This window comes from Notamacropus eugenii, chromosome 2 (assembly GCF_028372415.1).
Source record: "Notamacropus eugenii isolate mMacEug1 chromosome 2, mMacEug1.pri_v2, whole genome shotgun sequence".
NCBI classification, from domain to species: Eukaryota; Metazoa; Chordata; class Mammalia; order Diprotodontia; family Macropodidae; genus Notamacropus; species Notamacropus eugenii.
The window spans coordinates 325,922,009-325,943,517 of record NC_092873.1 but is presented as its reverse complement, the minus strand read 5'-3'; positions in this window follow the sequence as shown (position 1 = coordinate 325,943,517).

The following is a 21,509-nucleotide window of genomic DNA, read 5'->3' as shown; positions in this document are numbered from 1 at the left end:
GCATTTGGAGAGATAAGCAAAAGCTTCATAGAGCAAAATGGGCTATACCTAGAGGAAGAGGGATTCTCTGAGAAAGGTGTGGAAGGAGTACATTTCAGCTGGTAAAAAGGCACAGAGAAGGGACACAGAATGATGTTCTATCAAGAAACAAACTATCATAAATTGCGTGGAGGTGGATGGGTGGGTAGTGTCCAATGAAGCTAGAAAGAGTTTAGGGCCCAGTTGTGAAGAGGTTTAAAAATGAGGCCCAGGAATTGATATTTTATCCTAAAAGGAATAGGAAGCCACTGGAGTTGGAGTAGGGAAGTGACAGCTCTTTGCTTAAGGAAAATCACTTAGGGAACTGTGTTGGACTAGTGAGGAAAGACTTGAAGGGAGATCAGTTAAGTAGGCTGTTGAAATCTAGATAAGAAGAGATCGAGGGGGAAAGCAGAGAGATTGAGATATGAGTGATTTGTGGAGGTAAAAGTGACAAGATTTGAAGACTGAATATTTGGGTTCAGGAGAAGTGGGAAAAGTAGGGTATAATGCTGAGGTTAGAAACCTAGGGGACTGGCAGGATGGTAGTGTCTTCAACAGAAATAAGGAAGTCACTTAGTCTTTCTGGGCGTCAGTTTCTCTAAGAGGAATGGGTTGGGTTAAGTTGGTGGCCCAGTGGATTATAGCACTAGCCCTGCTATCTGGAGGACCTGAGTTCAAATCAGGTCTCCAACATGACACTAGCTGTGTGACCTTGGGCAAGTCACTTAACCCCAATTGCTTCACCAAAAAAAAAGGAATGGCTGAATTAGGTCTCAAAGGTCTCTTACAACTTTAAATGTATGGTCCTATAATACATATATTTTCTTATTTGATCCTCACAACTCTAAAAATTAGTCAATCACTGTGCTAAGAAAGCACTGGAGATACAAAGAAAGGTGAAACCAGTGCCTGTCTTCAGGGAGCTCCCAGATTTGTGGGGAAGATAACATGCAAACTATCTATACAAAATATATGTATATACACACAGCATAATTTGGAGAAAATAGGGGTTAGCATTAAATTTAGCATTAAATCTATTTAGCAGAGGAGGCCAGAAAAGTTGACTTGCCCATGTTCACACAGCCAATGTGTCTGAGGCAAGATTCAAGTCTAGGTCTTCCCATTGCCCAATGCAACCTTCTATCCACTTTACTATGTTGCCTGTCTAACCACAGGAGAATGAATGCCTTTCCCAGGCCACTGCCACCAGACTAAATAAAAGCCACCAAAGTTTTAGTCAAGATTTAACCCACTGTAGAACACTATGCAAAAAACCCCAAAATACTAATACACCATCCCTATCCTTGTAGAATGTGAAACTTCATTGGGATGATAGGACAAATGTGCAAAGTTTTACAGGGTGTCCCAAAAGTCTTAGCTTTTAAGCTTTAATAGCATAAAACTATTTTTAAAAAGCAATATCGACATTATGCAGGAGGTCCCATAATAGAGGAATGATGAATTTAATCAGGGAAGGTTTCTTAGAAGTGATGAATTCTGAGCTGTGTTTTGAGTAAAAAGGAATGTTTGTGATTATGAAAATGGAGAAATGAACAAATCAAAGGACTAAACAATTGGAAGGTATCCAAGAGATCATCTAGTTTAATGCTCTCATTTGACAGAAGAGAGAACTAATACTCAGAGAGGACAAGTGACTTGTCACATAGACACAGGAAGCATTTGGGTGGAGTGGAGGGCGTGTATTCAAGAGTAATAAATGACCTGGGGGTGGGTTAAAGGAGCAGTTGGTGGAGGCCCTTGAAGTCCAGGCTCCTGAAAAGTTTGGGTTTGACAAGTAATAGGGGTGCCACCGGAGGTTCTGGATCAGAGGAGTGACAGGATGAAAATGACACCTGGAGACAACTATTCTAAATACTCCTAGTGAAAAATGCCTGCAATGTGGATTAACATGATTGAAACCTCCCATTTATGTAGCCCTTCAGGGTTGGAAAGTGCTTTCCTAGCCACACCCCTAAGAAACAGGTAGAACAAGTAGCACATTCCCCCAGGGCTGCTTATGAATCTGGGTGGTGTCCAATGGCATGAATTGGGCTGCTAGGTGGCGCCATAGTGCACAGAGTGCTGCTCCTGGAGTCAGGAAGACGGATTCAAACACAGCTTCAGACGTCTACCAGATGTGTAACCCTGGACAAGTCACTTTAACCCTATTGTCTCTATTTCCTCATCTGTAAAATGAACTGGAGAGAGAAATGGCAAACCACTCCAGTGTCTTTGTCAAAATTCAAATAGGGTCTTGAAGAGTAGGACATGACTGACCAACAACAATGGCATGAGTTCAAATGTTGCACTGACCCATAAAATAAATCTATAGTCCCCAGGTGTTATCCTAAAATCCCATAGCCTGTATTCTTGTTCATCTACAATGGAATAGCTACTGCTGTTCATTGTGACCATCAGAGGAATTCACCCTATCCTCCATGAAGCCTTTCCTGACCTTTCCAGCTAAAAGTAATCTCTCTCCCCAGATTTTGTTAGAACATTTTGTCTAGGTCTTTACTTTGCCCCTATCACATTCTACTTTGTACCATACTTGTGCGGATTTGAAAACAATTGTTCATCAAACAACTAATTAGTGCCCCTCTCCAATACACAGGAGGCTCTGTTCAGTGTTCACCTAGCCAGGAGTGGGTAACCTGTAGCCTCGAGGCTGAATATTGCATTCTGGGTCCTTGGGTATGGCCTTTTCACCGAGTCCTAGTTTTAGAGAACAAATCCTTTAATTAAGGGGATTTATTCTGTGAAGTTTGGATTCAGTCAAAGGGCTGAACTTGAGGATCTAGAGGGCCACATGTGGCCTCGAGTCCACATGTTCCCCACCCCTGACCTAGATTTAGATTTATTTTGGGACTTCAAAAAGGTGGGAGGGTCAGTTGGCAAGTCAATGTATATATATATTTGTTAAGTGCCTGCTACGTGTCAGGCATTGTGCTAGGCACTGGACATAAAAAGAAAGGCAAAAACATGACCCAGGCTTTTCTTTCTCTCTTTCTCTGACTCTGACCTATGTGGGGTAAAACTGCTGGAAAATCCATGGGCTCCCCACTATGTGGCTAACGAGGTGCCTCCTAAAAAAAGGTACTCATTGTACAAGAGGGGAATCAGTAAAAGACAACTGCTTATATCCTCCACTGCAGAAAATACTCAAAAGATTCTCAGCATGCATTAACATATACCAATCCACACAAGAAAGTGGGACAATTGGACAAATATTTTGCATTCACATCCACCTTGGACTTGTACTGCCTCATACATCACTGGGCCCAGAACTCCTGGCCATTGAAGCTTTTTACTTTCTTGGTTCTCTTGGCAGTGGTGCTTTTCCCCAAAAGTTATGTTGGAAATCAGCTCCAGGTGGGTTCTCAGCACCCGCCTCAGGAACTCTAGAAACTCTTGGACTTACTAGTCCAAGTCCAAACTAGTTGCCAAGGCTGGAAATATTCCTTTCTTAGAATCAATAGTCTTGATCAGTGCCCAGGCAAAGAAATAGAAGAGGCAAAAGAAGGCAGCCAGGGGCACAGGCTCAGGCAGAAAAGCCTAGGTTCCAAATGGTTATGCTGCCACTACCACTAGGGGGTGGAGTGGAGAGAAACTGCCCTCTCCACCCATCCCCCTCCCCGATCTTTGCTTGGAATCTAAGAGACAGAAAGTTCATGAAAGTGTCCCAGGAGAGAAGAGTCTGGGAGGGCAAGTATGTTTTCACAGCTCTTCTTACAGACTGTCTCTTGATAAGAGTCTTTCCCTGCTGACGTTCAATCCCCAATCATTTCTGACGCAAACCTCCCCCAGTCCTGAGAACCAACCAGCAGGTGCTGTCACCCTAGCAAGAGGTGTATACTTCACCAGAGCAACCTCCACTAATGCAGAGTTGCCCCAATTTAGCAAATTAAACACTCGCTTGACCACATCTGCTCTACAGTCTTGTTGGATCTACCTGCACAACATTTCTCACATCTGCTCCCTTCTCTTCACTCACTTGGCCATGATCATCTTTCTCTGGAGTGTTGCAATAGCCTCCTAATTGGGCTCTCTGCCTCCAGCCTCTCCTCAGTACAATCCAAATAGCTGCCAAATGGATAATCTTAAAAAGCACAGGTCTAATCACACCGCTTCCCTGCTAAAACTTCAGTTGCTCCCTATTATCTACAATAAAATGAAAATTTCTGTTTGGCATTCAAAGCCCTTCACAATCCAGCTCCAACTTGGCCATCTATCTAGGTGCAATCTATGTCAGGAGGCTGTGTTGTATCATGAATAAATTCAGGAAGATCTCAGATACTTACCAGCTGTGTGACCCTGGGTAAGTCATTTACTTCTGAGCTTCAATTTCTCCATCTATAAAAATAGCTGTTAATAATAGCACCTACTGCTATTCACATCCAGAGAAAGAATCATGGAATCTGAATGCAGATCAAAGCATATTATTTGCTCGCTCTCTCTTTTTTGTTTTGTTTTTTCTTTCTCATGATTCATTCCATTGATTATAGTTCTTTACAACACGACTAATGTGAAAATATGTTTAATGTGAACGTATATGTAGAGTCTATATCAAATTGCATGCTGTCTTGGGGAAGGGGGAAGGGAGGGAGTGGAGAAAATCTGGAACTCAAAAGCTTGTGGAACTGAATGATTAAGATCCAATACCAACTTCTCTGTTTAGCCTTTCATAACGCAGTTCCAATCTACCTTTCCAGCCTTATTATACATTATTTTCCTTCACACTCTTTATGGTGTGACTAGACTGACCCTCTTTCAGTTCTTCATACATCCCCCACCTCCATGCTTTTTTGTAATCTGGAATACCCTCCCCCCTCCCCTCTACTCCTTAGTATTCCTAGTTTTCTTCAAAGCTTGTACATGCTACATACACACATACACACAAACATACCAAGAATAATTTGGAGGTAATTTGGAAAAAGTAGATGATATTATCTTCATTTACTTAATATCTACTCCATGTCAGGCACCATACCAGATGCTGGGGATACAAATCAAATACAATCAGTCCTCATTATCTATGGCTTCTGTATTTGCAAATTTGCTTACTTAGTAAAAAATTGTAACCCTAAAATCAATACCTGTAGCACTTCTGTAGTTTTATTTGTAGGCATGTTCAGAAAGGCAAAAAAATCTGAGTTGCCAGATGCCCACATTTCCAGCTAAGGTCGACCTAGGCAATGTTCTGCCTTCTTGTTTCAGCTCTCATACTGTAAACAAATGTCCTTTTTGCAGTCCATTTAATAGCACGATTTTCCATATTTTTGTGCTTTTGTTCATGATTTTGCTGTTTAAAAGAGCTCCCAAGTGTAGAGTACTCTCTAATGATGTGCCTTCTTTCAGTTATGACTTAGAATGCTGTTGGCCATGAGTCCAACATTAATGAATCAACACTAAGGTACATTCAGGAAAAGGTGGTAGAAATTTGCTGATCTGTATAAGATAATTCCAGAAAGTTCTGAAGTAAATGTAGCCAACTACAGGCTTGCAGGAATCTAATCCTGTATTTCTCCTAGGACAGTGGTTCAGTATTTGCCAATTCAGTGTCCATGGAGACTTTACAGAAAGTAACTATGGCAGGGGCAGCTAGGTGGCACACTGGCCCTAAAGTCAGGAGGACCAGGGCTCAAATTCAGCCTCAAATACTTACTACCTATGTGACCCTAGGCAAGTCAATTAACTTCTGATTACCTCTCAGAAAAAGAAAGAAAAATAAAATAACTATGGCAAATGAGAATTGACTATATATTCATGCATGTACATGTGTCTGTTATACATACATCCGTACACACAGATACAAAACCAAAAATGAATATGTTCTAAAATTAATGCAACAGATTATCAATTAATCAACCAGTGGCCTGATTAATGGAAATTCTACAAGGCTGTGTTAGTAATAGCTAGGCTATTTGTTTTCAAATATGGCAGATACTGTTGCTTCTGTACCTAACTTCATCTGTTACATTACTAGTTAATTCCCTGTCTAGTTTATTAGTAGATTCCTGGCACATAGTAGATACATAAAATGTAGCCTGGTATAGTGGAAAGAACATTCTTTCCACTTTGGATTTGGAAGACCAAGATTCAAATTCTGACACTAGGAGAATGCGACTTTAAGCCAGTCATTTTCTTTCTCTGGGTTTCATCTTTAAAATAAGGGGGATTGTTCTAGATCAGAATTAGCAAGAGAACTTCAGACAGAGACACCAGTTCCAAATGTGGCACCAATCAGATTAAAATGTCACTGAGAAAATAAAAATGCAATCCAACACAGACAATGCTAATTTGTCCTAGATGACCTTTAGATCAATGATCTTAAGTATTTACTGAATTGAACACAGGGTATAGACTTGTCATTTCTAAACTTCCTATCCCCCCAGTGCCTAGCACAGGGGACTATACATAGCAGATGCTTAATAAATGTGTTCTTTTATATTGTATTATATGAGGAAAACTGTAATGTGCAGGGTGTTTCATTGGCTTTAGTACAAATGCTCAGTGACAAGCTGAAAGAATCCCTACCATGAGCATTGCAAACCTAAATCAAATCAACAAAACAGGTGGGGCCCTCACCATAGTGATATATTAACTGATATTAAGATGACTAAAGACTCATAATGATCTCTACCCTTTTCTTGTGGCAGAGAGAGTGTTAACTCTTTCTTTGGTATATCTCAGGGCACTGGCATGCTTGGTGGTTGTTTATTAACAGTGAAGGAAGGGAAACAGAAGGAATGTGAGGGATTCTAGGGATTAGGACCATCCACCTCTTGTGGCTTCTTCTGCAAGCCTACAGACTATTCCTATGGATACCTAGAACATTTGATTTATTGGGTATTCTCTTTGCATCAGTGATTTTGTTAAATAGTTAGAAAAGTCAGTTAGAGATACATCATTTACATTCAGTTTTCAAGGTAAGTCTTGCCTGGGCCAGTGTTGGCATCCCTCAGCCACATGGCAAGGTGGAGAGAGTTCTGGTTTGGAATCAGGGGACTCAGGGTCAAACTGCCTGTCATTTCCTGCCCATTTCCTGCCCTAACTCCGAATAAGTTATTTAACCTTACTGGGCCTCAATTTCCTCATCTGTAAAATGATGGGGTTAGACAACTTCTCAGGGCCACCTCTATCCCAAATTTATGATCCTGTAAATTGTAAAGCACCTCTCTGGGCCTGTTCCATCAGCTATAAAATGAGGGAATTGGATTTAGGGAGTAAGGGTTCTAAGCTCTAAAATCTATATTCCCAAAAGATTTACCAACTGCTTCCTGATAACAACAACAGACAGATATTTATGATGCTCTAAGTCCTACAAACTGCTTTACATCGTTAATCACATTTGATCCTATGAGTACTACATTATTAATGCCCATTTTACAGGTGAGGGACCAGAGGCTCAGAGAGGAAAAATGACTTGTCTCTAGTCATTGAGCTAGTAAATAGAAGAAGCAGTGTTGGTACGTAGGCCTCTGCTGACTCTAAGTCCAGGACTCTTTTGATACTACCTTCCCTTTGTTTGTGATGGGGACTCTGGTTGTCATGTTTGGCTACCTAACTCCTCTCTGGTCCTGAGAATCCCTTCCCTATTGAGAAAATTATCCTAAAGCTAAGGTCTTCTTTTCAACTCAGTAATGATTTCTTACCTAGGAAGAATTGTTCCCTAAAACCATCTTTCAATGCCTATGGAGAATATTGGATTCTTCAGCTCTTACTGTTGGTTGTGAAACCTTTAGGGTTTTGTGTGGTCTAGACCGTTTAGAACAGTGGTTAAATTTTATGCTGATGCAGCAGGCAGGGGAAATTGCTGCATTTAAAACCAGATTTTTTTTTATATTTATCACTGACTTCTAGCACCAGCCTCTGAACCTGATAGCTGCCTTCTTGGAGCCCCACGGAAACCCTGACTCTACTAATTGGCTGCTTATTTTCTGGGTGAGTTCCTCCTCGGAGCTTATCTGGAGTTTGGAGAAGTACATGCGATGCCCTTATCACCTCTCAGGACCGAACAAACAGTCACCTGCTAGAACTTGCCACTCAGCGGTTTCCCTAGAGATCTAACTTGCTAATTATCAATTTTTTTTTTAATTTAACTTTTAACATTCATTTTCACAAAATTTTGGGTTCCAAATTTTCTCCCCATTTGTCCCCTCCCCCCACCCCAAAACACCAAGCATTCTAATTGCCCCTATCACCAATCTGCCCTCTCTTCTATCATCCCTCCCTTCCCTTGTCCCCATCTTCTCTTTTGTCCTGTAGGGCCAGATAACTTTCTATACCCCTTTACCTGTATTTCTTATTTCCTAGTAGCAAGAATAGTACTCGACAGTTGTTCCTAATACTTTGAGTTCCAACTTCTCTTCATCCCTCCCTCCCCATCCATTCCCTTTGGAAGGCAAGCAATTCAATATAGGCCATATCTGTGTAGTTTTGCAAATGACTTCCATAATAGTCGGGTTGTGTAAGACTAACTATATTTCCCTTCATCCTATCCTGCCCCACATTGCTTCTGTTCTCTCTTTGGATCCTGTCCCTCCCCAAGAGTGTTGACTTCTAATTGCTCCCTCCTCCCCATGCCCTCCCTTCCATCCTCCCCCCCAACCCTGCTTATGCCCTTCTCCCCCACTTTCCTGTATTGTAAGATAGGTTTTCATACCAAAATGAATGTGCATTTTATTCCTTCCTTTAGTGGAATATGATGAGAGTAAACTTCATGTTTTTCTCTCACCTCCCTTCTTTTTCCCTCCACTAAAAAGTCTTTTGCCTGCCTCTTTTATGAGAGATAATTTGCCCCATTCCATTTCTCCCTTTCTCCTCCCTATATATATTTCTCTCTTACCTCTTAATTTCATTTTTTTAAGATATGATCCCATCCTATTCAATTCACTCTTGCTCTCTGTCTCTGTGTGTGCACACGTGTGTGTGTGTGTGTAATCCCACCCACTACCCAGATACTGAAAAGTTTCAAGAGTTACAAATATTGTCTTTCCATGTAGGAATGTAAACAGTTCAACTTTAGTAAGTCCCTTGTGACTTCTCTTTGCTGTTTACCTTTTCATACTTCTCTTCATTCTTGTGTTTGAAAGTCCAATTTTCTTTTCAGCTCTGGTCTTTTTATCAAGAATGCTTGAAAGTCCCCAATTTCGTTGAAAGACCATTTTTTCTCCTGAAGTATTATACTCAGTTTTGCTGGGTAGGTGATTCTTGGTTTTAGTTCTAGTTCCTTTGACTTCTGGAATATCCTATTCCATGCCCTTCGATCCCTTAATGTAGAAGCTGCTAGATCTTGTGTTATCCTGATTGTATTTCCACAATACTTGAATTGTTTCTTTCTAGCTGCTTGCAATATTTTCTCCTTGACCAGGGAACTCTGGAATTTGGCCACAACGTTCCTAGGAGTTTCTCTTTTTGGATCTCTTTCAGGTGGTGATCGGTGGATTCCTTGAATACTTATTTTGCCCTCTGGTTCTAGAATCTCAGGGCAGTTTTCCTTGATAATTTCATGAAAGATGATGTCTAGGCTCTTTTTTTGATCATGGCTTTCAGGTAGTCCCATAATTTTTAAATTGTCTCTCCTGGATCTGTTTTCCAGGTCAGTTGTTTTTCCAATGAGATATTTCACATTATCTTCCATTTTGTCATTCTTTTGGTTTTGTTTTGTGATTTCTTGGTTTCTCATAAAGTCATTAGCCTCCATCTGTTCCATTCTAATTTTGAAAGAACTGTTTTCTTCAGTGAGCTTTTGAACCTCCTTTTCCATTTGGCTAATTCTGCTTTTGAAAGCATTCTTCTCCTCATTGGCTTTTTGAACCTCTTTTGCCAATTGAGTTAGCCTGTTTTTCAAGGTGTTATTTTCTTCAGCATTTTTTTGGGTCTCCTTTAGCAAGGTGTTGACCTGCTTCTCATACTTTTCTTTCATCTCTCTCATTTCTCTTCCCAGTTTTTCCTCCACCTCTCTTACTTGATTTTCAAAATCCTTTTTGAGCTCTCCCATGGCCTGAAACCATGGTATATTTATTTTGGATGTGTGGGATACAGAAGCCTTGACTTCTGTGTCTTTCCTTGATGGTAAGCATTGTTCTTCCTCATCAGAAAGGAAGGGAGGAATTATCTGTTCACCAAAAAAGTAACCTTCTATAGTCTTATTTTTTTTCCCTTTTCTAGGCATTTTCCCAGCCAGTGACTTGACTTCTGAGTTTTCTTTTCACCCCCACCTCACCTCCAGATCCGCCCAGCCAGTGCTTGTGGTCTGAGATTCAAATGCTGCTTCCCAGCCTCAGGGCTTTGGGTGGGGGCAGGGCTGCTATTCAGTGTGAGATTAAGTTCAGGTGCTCACGGGGCTCAGTTCCCTCAGGGGGTTTATGTGGAGACCTTCAACAATGTATCTGGGCTCCTGCCTCCTTGGGGAGCCCTGGTCCGCTGCCGCCCCCGCTGCTGCCTCCCGAGGGGGCCTGAGTTATTGGGACACCCCACTCCCCTCCCGACCAGCCAAAGAGACCCTCTCACCGACCCTTGTCACCTGTGGGTGGAGGGACCTGCGCGGCTGCTGGAGATTCTGTCCCTGAAGCCTGCTCAGATCTGCTCCTCCCGGTGCCGCACTGCCAAGGCAGGGCTGGGCTCTGCTCCGGTCTGCTAATTATCAATTAACAAACATTTATTAAGCTCTTACTATGTGGTAGGCACTGTGCTAAATGCTAAGCTACAAAGAAAGGGAAAAAACAGTGTTTATCATGACTCAAGAGCTTACATTCTACCTGTAGGGACAACGTGTGTCACAAGGAATCAAATAGTGTTGGACTTGAAGTCAGAAAGACCTGAATTCAAATCCTGCTTCTGGTAATTAATAGCCATGTGACTCCTGCAAGTCATCTTACCTCAGCCTTGATTTCCTCATTTATAAAACAAAGACTGTTGTGAGAATCAAATGGGATTACACATTTTGTAGGCACTGAAGCTAGCAATTTGTATAATGTAGAAATAGGTTCATACTCTGTACTTTTTACTTGTTAATAGATACATACAGAGTAGGTGGGAGGTATCCTTAGAGGAGAAGGTACTAGAAACTTGGGAGAGGGGAGACAGACTTAAAAAGGCCCCCTGTAGAAGATGGCAATTGAGCTGAGTCTTGAATGGGCTAGCCTTTCTTTATAAACTTAACCTTCAGAGGTAGGGAGAGGGTTGGTACTAAAATAAGGAAGTGATGGCAGGTGACAAAACCAAATCAGTTTGGTAGCAGCTGTCTTAGGATCAGAGGGAACCAGTGGACTTGGGGGTTAAGGCGGGATCTTTGATCCAGGTAGTCTCATCAGATCTGTTTATACATGGGAATGAATAAAGACCTGGTGAGCTTCTAAGCAGAACATATGTTCTATGTCATGATCAATCAAACAACTTTATCCTATCTGCTTTTGAAAAACATGAAAGAAACTATGCATTTCCCAACTCTGCCATCTGGTGCCTCTATGACCTCTATGATATTTCACTTAGAGTCTAGGCCTCAGTTTCCTGAGCTGTAAAATTAAAAGGTTGGATTAGATGACCTTGAGATCCTAAGTTTATGATCTTCTATCCCTTCTCAGAGAAAGTAAAGAGCACAGGCAGCTTGGAGGACCCCTGGTGAGGGACAAGCAATTAATATGCAACCATTCATTAAATTTCTACAATGGGTCAGGCACGGTACTGGGAAAATCAAAATGAGTCTCTGCCCTCACAAAGTCTACATTCCATCAGATGACATGTATATGAATACATATATACGGAATATATGCAAAATGAATACAATGTAGTTTTTGAAGGGAGGTTCCTGGAAGTTGGGAGGAGAGAGATATGAGAAAAAGCTTTATGTAGAAGATGGTGCTTACGATGAGTCTTGAAGGAAATGTAGGTGAAGTGAGGACAGAGTTTGTTCCATGTCTGGGGGACCAGCCACTTTGAAGACCTGGTGACTAGAAATAGAACATCGTGTATGAAGAGGTGGCTGGACCAGACGTTGTGAACAGGAGTACTATATAATATGCCTGGAAAAGTAGACTGGTGCCAGTTGTGAAGGCATTTGACCACAGCTGTTTCTCTTTGATAGAGAATTATGACAGAAAATGATTTTGGGAACAGATTAAAACAGCAGGGGGAGAAATTATTCATAACAAGCATGCTGAATAATTTGAGGGGTCTGAATGAGCCGGTCCATTTCCTTGTAGCTCTAAAATTCTAATGTGGAATTTTCAGAATTTAAGATGATGAACCAGTCGAGTCTCTTTAAGGACAAAGGACAAGCCACATGAAGAACCAGTGACAAAATACTTGAAAAACATTATATCACATATGAACGTTGTGTCTATGTGAATGGTGTTTCAGAATTCAGTGTTCTGTGTACATTTTAGATGGACTTAGCTTTAGTTTACTGTGGATAAATAAGGAAACGGAGTAGATGGGAACAGTACTAGATGGTATAAGGAGAACTGATCTTTGTATAACGGTTAAAATCATTCTGGCTTTAGTTACTATGGATTAAATAGAGGGCAAAATCATCAAAGCAAATTATCAGATTACAATCACTTTGAGTAAAGAAACAAATAATGAAAATACAATTGTTTTTAAGGTTACATAAACATTCTTAGCCTTTTCTACCCAGTTTTCTGTCAAATTATAAATTCTTAATATTTTACAATTTAAACTATAGCACAATAAATTCTAAACAAATGTAGATCACTGATTTTAGCATTTGGCTTGGCATTCTGAATTGAGCTAATACTCATACAACTTTTTATACCACCCTTCCTCCTAATACTTTTCAAATTCAAGCCTTTTCACCAAATAGAATGTAGGTTGTGTAATCCTTCAATAAGTTACAGCAGTACACTCCTAAGGTATAGAGAATATTAGATTTTTTTTTTTTAATTGAGAACTTACTCCCCTCACAATAGAATAGTATGCCTATACTCTCAAGGCCATAAGTTGCCTTCAAAATCAGAATTGTTACATTTCAAGTTATTTACACACAAACATTTTTCAATGGTAGGGAAAAATTTGTTTTTTCCAAAACACATTTAATTGAGAAATTACCTTAAGAATACTCACTATTCCTGCTTTTATCAGTTTCTTCTGCAGATTTAGCTTTGAAGAGCCCGACTTCCAATGGACTCTCAACTAAGGACAGCTAGGTGGCGCAGTGGCAGTGGATAGAGTGCTGGATCTGGAGTCGGGAAGACTCATCCTCCTGAATCCAAATCCAGACACTTATTATCTGTGTGACTCTGGGCAAGTCACTTAACTCTGTTGGTGTCAGTTTACTCATTTGTAAAATGAACTGGAGAAGGAAATGGCAAACCATTCTAGTATCTCTGTCAAGAAATGGGGTCACAAAGAGTTTAATATAACTGAAAAAAAAGACTGAACAACAACACAGCAGTTAATGTATATTTGATCACAGAGGCAAACAGAAGTCACTGTAGTTTATTTAGTAGGAGAATAATGGTCAGACCTTGTAGTTGTATGAAGGACAGAGTGAAGAAAGAGGCAGTTTTAGGTAATGAGACCAATCAGTAGGCTACTACAATGGTTCTGGTGAGAGGTGGTGAGGACTTGAAACTGGGTGGTGGCCATGCCGGTAGAGAGAAGTCAGATGTGAGAGATGTTCCAGAGGTAGAGATAGTAAGATCTAGCAACCAAATGTCTATGTGGAGGGAGACAAAGTAAGGTGACAAGGGCAAAGCAGAAGTTGCACACCCAGGGGACTGGAAGGATGGCGGTGCCTGTGACAGAAACAGGAAAATTTTAAAAAGGGGTGAGTTTGGGAGAAAGATGAGTTCATTTTTGGACATGTTGAGTTTGAGATGGCTACTGGATTATCCAGTTTGAAATGTCCAGGAGGCAGTTTTTGATGTGAGATTGCAGTTCAGAACAGAGATATAGATTTAGTCATCTGTATAGAGACGATAATTAAGCCATGGGAACTGGTAAGGTCACCAAGCAAGGAAGGGAAGAGGGCCCAAGACAGATTTTGGGGGTATACTTACAATTATTGAGTGTAATATGATGAACCAGCAAGAGAGACTGAGGAACTATCAGACACGTTGTTTGTCCATGACATCATAGGTGATGTCTTCATTCATGTGTGATTTGAATTTATTTTTTTCTAGTTTTTTAACATTTTTATTTAAAATTTTGAGTTCCAAATTCTATCCCTCTCTCCCTTCCTCCCCCTCCCTAAAATGATAAGCGATCAGGTACAGGTTATACATGTGCAATTATGTGAAACATTTCCATATTGGTCATTTTGTACAAAAAGACTTGAATAAAAGAAAAAACTGAAAGTGAAAAATAGCACGCTTCAGTCTGTATTCAATCACTATCAGTTCTTTCTCTGGAGGTGGAGAGTATGCTTCACCATAAGTCCTTTGGGATTGTCTTGGATCACTGTACTGCTGAGAAAAGCTAAGTCACTGACAATTTTTCATTGAACAGTATTGCTATTACTGTTACAATGTTCTCCTGGTGTTGTTCACTTCACCATGCATCAGTTCATGTAAGTCTTTCCAAGTTTTTCTGAAATCATCCTGCTAGTCATTTCTTATAGCACAATAATATCCCATTACAATCATATACCACAGCTTGTTTAGCCATTCCCCAAATGAGAGGCATCCCTTTGATTTCCAATTCTTAGCCACCACAAAAAGAGGTGTTATACTGTTGTACAAATATGTCCTTTTCCCTTTTTTTGGAAGTCCTTGGGATATAGACCTGAAGTGGTACTGCTGGATCAAAGGGTATGCTCAGTTTTATAGCCCTTTGGGCATAGTTTCAAAATGCTCTCCAGAATGGTTGGATCAGTCGTGATTTGAATTTAAGGGAGGCCAAGTTGTACAAAGTCATCAGCCTCACTCTTTTTTCTAGAGTCATCAACATACAGTGGCATGACAAATGTCAAGATGTCTGGAGATGGCCTGGGATACAATAGATGACCTTGGCATGGTCAATATCTGTCTGACCATGCTCTAAGTGCTCCACAGAGACTGCTTCAGCCACTTACATGGCTGTTGAAACAAACTGTTCTCATCTGCCCCATTCCACCTAGGAAAGTCTTCACATGTTTGGAGTTGATATCCCCTAAACTCACAGACAGGTTTGAGACTTGTTGGTTACCCTCAACCTGGTTTAGCCTGTCTGCTGAGATGGTTTTACTGGGATGTGGCTGCTGCTCATGATACAGCTTCTTGGAGCCACAGGTGACAGATGGATGAAGGTGAACACTAAAGATGGATGAGTAGCCCTGAAAAAGCTTGGCAAGCTCTCACAATAGAGGTGCTAGTCCTCCCTGAATGCCACATACACCCCAATTGGACAAGTAGGAAAACCAAGAAGGAGCAGTGTATTGAAAACCAGAGTAGAGAGAGAAGCAAGAAAGAGAGTATGGTCAAATTGGTAAACACCACATAGAGATCAAGGAGGATGAAGGTTGAGAAAAAGCTATCCTGACTGGCAAGTAAGAAATCATTGGTAACTTTTTGTAAAATGTCAGTTGAGAGCTGAGGTCAGAAGGCAGTTTCCAGAGAGCTGAGAAGTGAATAAGAGGAGAGGAAATGGAGGCAATGAATGCAGTAAACTTTTTCTAGGAATTTGAGAAAGGAGGAAGAGATGGTAAAATCTAGTGAAGGTTTCTAAAAGATAGGAGAAAGAGTAAAAGGCAGGAGGAGGAAAAGAGGAGAGAGGGAGGTGAAGAGAAGGGATGGGGAAAAACAGAGAGAGGGAAAAGTGAGGGAGAGACAGAGAGAGATTGAGACAGGGAGATTTGGCCCAGGATCCTTAACCATCAAACCGGTTCTGCTCAGAGTGGTTTACTCCCAGGGAACTGATTCACATAGAATCCATTGCTTGATGACTGGCATTAAGGGACTTGCCTGTGACAGTTCTTCAAAGTAGAGAACTCCGTACAATCAGAGGAAAGGAAGTACCTACCATATGAAAGAGATTCAAGGTTGGGCCAAAAGGCACACTCTCCTTTAGTTTTTGTGTAGGCTACATTTGAACTCAGACCCTGGGGTGCCAAGTTGTACTGGCATGTGGCCAACAGTCAGGACTTTGTCCTGGTTCCTCCTCACAGTCAAATTAACATGAGGTGGCACTGGGTGAATGTCCATGATGTGTTTCATGGGTTCCAAGTCTAAACTGATTCTCCTGGTTCCACCCCCAAGTTTACGCAACTTGGCTGCCTTGCAAATGTGGAAATGAAAGGCTCCAATCCTCCTCCAACTTTCTACCCTAAGTTATCTGTCCTCTACTACTTTCCTCCTACCTCACTATTATTTCCACTAAGCTATCCTTTCCCTGTCCAACTCATGCCACTTTTAGTTCCTACAAGGGGAGGGAAGATGGGGCGATGAGGAACCAAAGTCTGAGATTTTCTTTTAAATAATTCTTATTTTATTTTTAATTTAACAAATACTAAATAGAATGGGCATTAGCACATATGCAGTAGAACAGAAAAAAGACATCTGTACAAAAAATTGCAGGTCTCAATTATGTGCAGCTTGCTTTTCTGGCTGAGGTCAAAGGGTTCTGATGTGACTGAGCAATCTTCAGCAAACTATGCACCTATTATGTACGCTCTTAGTACAAATAGAACTATTCCATCCAATCACTGGCTATTTTTGGCTTATTCCTGTGACAAATTCTAAGAACTGTGCTAAACTCCTGAGACTCTTAGTCTAACAGGGACACTACAGAATCAGTGTCAAAGAATGTCAGAGCTTGAAGAGCCCTTATGGATTACCTAGTCCAACTCCCTTATTTTACTGGGGAAAATTTTGGCTCAGAGAGCTCAAGTGACTTACTTACAGTCACACAGCAGGTTGCAAATAGAAAAAAAGCTCTGGAAAGCAGGTTTCCTGACACCTGGGTTGGTGTTCTTTACACCACACCACAGCACCATTTGCCACCTACCTTCTAACCTTTCAATTCCAACAATGAACTGTTCCCTAATCACATGCACCCTTCAGTTCTGATGCTGATGTGCATATTCTCAAGCCCAAAGATCCATTTCTCTATGGGTTGGAGCAGAAGAAAGCAACTTCCTGGTTGAAAAGCAAATATATAACCCCTTCCTGGCAGTACCTGGAGTGACTACACTACCTACCCCACCCTAACTATTGTTCTACAGCTAAACTCTCAAAACTCCTTTAAATTCATTAATAATTCCCAGCTGTAGGACTGGACTGAGAGCTTTCTATGCTGTTTTGTCCTTGTCAAATCACTTGATTACTCTTGGTGACCTGCATGTTGGTTGCCCTAGGAGTTTGCACTACATTTTTCCTTGTTTTCCACCATGACCTTGCTTCTCACAAATCCTACCCTTCACCTTTAGAAACTGTGGGGAGGAGGTATTCAAATTTAACACAATGAGTTGGGCTTCCTACTCCACAGTCCTGGGAAACTGGATTTTCTGCTTCTACAAGTCACAATGATTGGGAAAAAAACAAACAAACAAATCTCACAGAATGTGGTTTTCAAAGGATTGCTTTATGTTAGAGACAAGGCCCATTTTAAGGATTGAGGGCAAACAGCTCTGTAAGTGTGAAGTAAACTTCTGGTGTGAAGTAAATGTGAAGTTTTTTTTGTCCACGTAATCCAGTCAACTACAGCTGACAACCACAGCTACCTGAAGCTGAGTTGGGGTGCATCAAGGCCAACCACATAGAAAGAACACTGAATAGAAAGTGAGAGGGCCTGGATTCTAATCCCAGCTGTGGTAATTACATACTTCTATCAATTCATTTCCCCTCCTTGGCTTCAGTTTGCTCATTTGTAAAATAGGACATTGGGCTATAGGACCTCTAATGTACCCTTCCAGTTTTATCTAATATTTGTCAAACTACCCTAGGAAAGAGAAAGAAATAGAAGAAATAACTATTTGGAAATCAATTACGCTAAAAGATTAACTATTTAATTGGGGAAACAAAACATCTGTGAAAGTAATGAACAGTTTTATAGAGTAACTCAACAAATACAAACTGATTTGGGGCATTGTGCATGAAAGAATGAACAGTTAAGAGGGGGAGATAATAGAAGGCTATCTAGAACGACTAAGCTCTGAAGGTGAGGAATGTAGGGGGAGAAATCTGGGATGCTTGTAAAGTTAAGTCAGACAATTTAGATTTTAAGATGGGCAAGAAGGAAACTACTGAATGACCAGAAGTCAATGATGCATGAACGAATTGAGAAAACTTTATTATTTGGGAAGCTTGTGTCTGTGGGTTGGCTTAATGTCTGAGACTATAATAATATGCCAGGTTCAAGGGGTTGTGGGCCTAGACCAGGGCAGCTGGTAAATTGAAAACTGGTTTATTGAAAGCAATAAACTTGTTTGTCCTTCATTTCAAAGAGAACCAAGGACACAATGGTGAACTGGATTTAAATGAGATAGAGTTGTACAAAGGCAACAGCTTCACTCTCTCTTCCAACATCATCAAAATATAGCAAGACAAAAACAGTCAGAATGACTGGAGGTGACTTGGTATGAAGTAGATGACTTTTATATCTTCAATGTCTGGCCAAACTCTAAGTGCTCTATAGAGTTTTCTTCAGCTACTTTCATGGCTATTGGAATAAATTGTTCTCATCTGCCCATTCCAACTGGGAAAGTCTTCACCTGTTTGGGGTTAACATCCTCTAACTCACTGACAGGTTTGAGGCCTGTTACCCTCAAGCTGGTTTAGCCTTTCTGCTGAGATGGTTTTACTGGGGTGTGGCTGCTGCTCATGCCATAGCTTCTTGGAGCCACAGGGGATAGTTAGATGAAGGTGGACACTGAAGATGGATGAGCAGCCTTGAAAAAGGCTTGACAAGCTCTCACACCAGAAGCGCTAGTCCTTCCTGAACTCCCCATATACCCTGAGAGATATTACAAAGAAACAGTCCACCTACTTTGGCAACAGAATAGATGTCAAGGATGAAGCAAGAGTATAGTTGAAAAATAGTGGAGAAAGAAAAGTCAAATTCCCCTAAAAAAAAATCCCAAACTCCTCCAAAAAGATCTAGAAAATGCAAAAGACTTACTCCTGATGAGGAAATCCAGAAAAAGTCAAAGTAAGTCATTTGTCCAGTCCAAGTAAGGATAGGGAATCAATCAGTCAGAGGTCTGTGGACACTTGAGAACAGGGTCAGGCCAGGGACCAGGTCAGGCTCACAGAATATTCCAGACTCAGGAAGAGGTTGTGAAAAGGGCAAACAGAGGTCTCAGACCTCAACTGGGAGTCCTCAAACCCCTACTAGGGGGCCCCATAACAAGGACAGGTGACAAATGGCAGCTTTGTAGCCCACTATCCAATTCTAGATCACAGATCCAGGCAGACTGAGGAGGGGACTTGGGCCTAGGGGTGGTGTTCCCTAATAGGGAGACCCCAGGCAGTGAAGTGAGAAAGGAGGAAGTTCAGAAGAAAGCAGCAGCTATATGACTCAGACTCCCCAGGAGCAGAGTAGGGTCCCCGCATCTAGCCCAGTCTAAAGTCTGCAGAGAAATAACTATGGTAGGAATCCCAGAACAAAGGGAAGCCTACAATTACATCACTGAGCCAACAGAGCTTTCCAGCTGGCTGATACAGGCTGAATTCAGCAGTGTTCTGCTGTTACCAAGCTCTAAGACCAGGTAAAGAAATTAAAGAGTTCAGACGGGGAGGGGCAGGGCAACAATGAGGTCCTAGATCTAGGACCTTTAGGAGCAATGAAAGCTTGTAGATCCCCAGGCTGAGCAGTTTCTGAGAGCCTGGCACAAGATACTGACCACTACAAGAAAGCAGCGCTAGGACCGACCCAGATATTCCCTCTAGAATTCTGGCAGAGCCCAGCTCTACCACCAAGTCCAAAATCAGGAAGTAAGCTGGAAGAATGAGCAAACAATCCCATTATAAATGACTATTGTGGTGACAGGGATGCTCAAGTCACAAACCTAATAGAGGAGGATGATTTCAAAACATCTACAAGCAAAGCCTCAGAGAAAGAAACAACTTGAGCACAAATTCAACTTTTAGTCCCGGAAGAGATGAAGCAAAGATTTTTTTAAAAGTTTAAAATTTTTTAAAAAATTAAATGAGACAAAAATAGTAAAGAAATGGGAGCAATGGAAGAAAGAATAGGAAAGGGAATTAATAGCTTGGTACAAAAAGTACAAAACTTTAGCCAAGGAACAAACTCCCTGAAAATTGGAATTAGTCAAATAGAAGTCAATGACTCCATGAGACAACAAGAAATTAAACTAAATCAAAGTCAAAAGACTGAAAAATAGAAGAAAATATAAGGTATCTCACAGGAAAAACAACTAACCTGGAAAATGGACTGAGGAGAAACTAACAATCATTGGACTATCCGAATAGCATGACCAAAAAAAAACCCCTCAGACATATTTTAACAAATCTTAAAGGAAAGCTATCCAGAACTCTTAAAACCAGAGGGCTAAGTAGAAATTGGAAGAATCTTTTGGCTACCTCCCAAAACCTCAAAATGAAAACTTCCAGGAACAAAATCCAGAACTTCCAGGTAACAGAAAAAAAAAATACTGCAAGTAGCCAGAAAGAAAAGAATTCAGGGATTGAGGAGCCATGGTCAGCAGTATAAATGATTTAGCAACCACCACTATAAAGGAATGAAGTTGGAATACAATGTTCTAGAAGTCAAATGATATAGGCTTACAGCCAATAATAACTTACCCAGTAAAATGGAGTATAATATTACAAGGGGAAAAACATACCTTTAATAAAATAGAATACTTCCAAGTATTCCTGATGAAAAGACCAGAGTTGTATAAAAACTTTGACATTCAAACACAGGAGTTTAAGAGAAAAATAAAAAGGAAAACATGAAAGAACAATGATAAGGGACTAAGCAAGGATAAATTGCTTACACTCAAATATAGAGAAATGATACACATATCCCCTATGACCATTATCACCATCAGAATTCATAGACAGGATCTAATTCAACAACAAATAGAGCTAACCAATACCTACTGTGTTAGTAATATGTTAGAAACTGATGGGAAGGCAGTTTAGATCAGGGGGCCTCTAAATACTATATAAGGATCTCTTAGGGACACATATTGAATTGACTTTGTCTCACTTGTATTATATTTGATTTGATTTTGTTAGATGTTTCCCAATTACAGTTTAATCTGGTTCCACTCCCAAATGTTACTTTTGTCTGATTTAGACGTCAAGATCCCTGCCTTCACATGTCTTAGGAGTAAATAATTATAGATTTAGAACTGGAAGAAACTTTGGAGATAATCCAGTCCAGGGGTTCTTGACTTGGGGGTCCAAGGACTCAAAAAGTATGGAGATAGATCTCAGAAAGCTTTTAGATTTGGATGGGGGAAAATTTATACCCATTTTCATTAACCTTTTGTTTCCTTTAGATTTCTGTATGTTTTATTTTATGCAGTTAAAAATATTACTAAGAGGTTCATAAGTTTCATCAGATTGCCAATCCGTTCA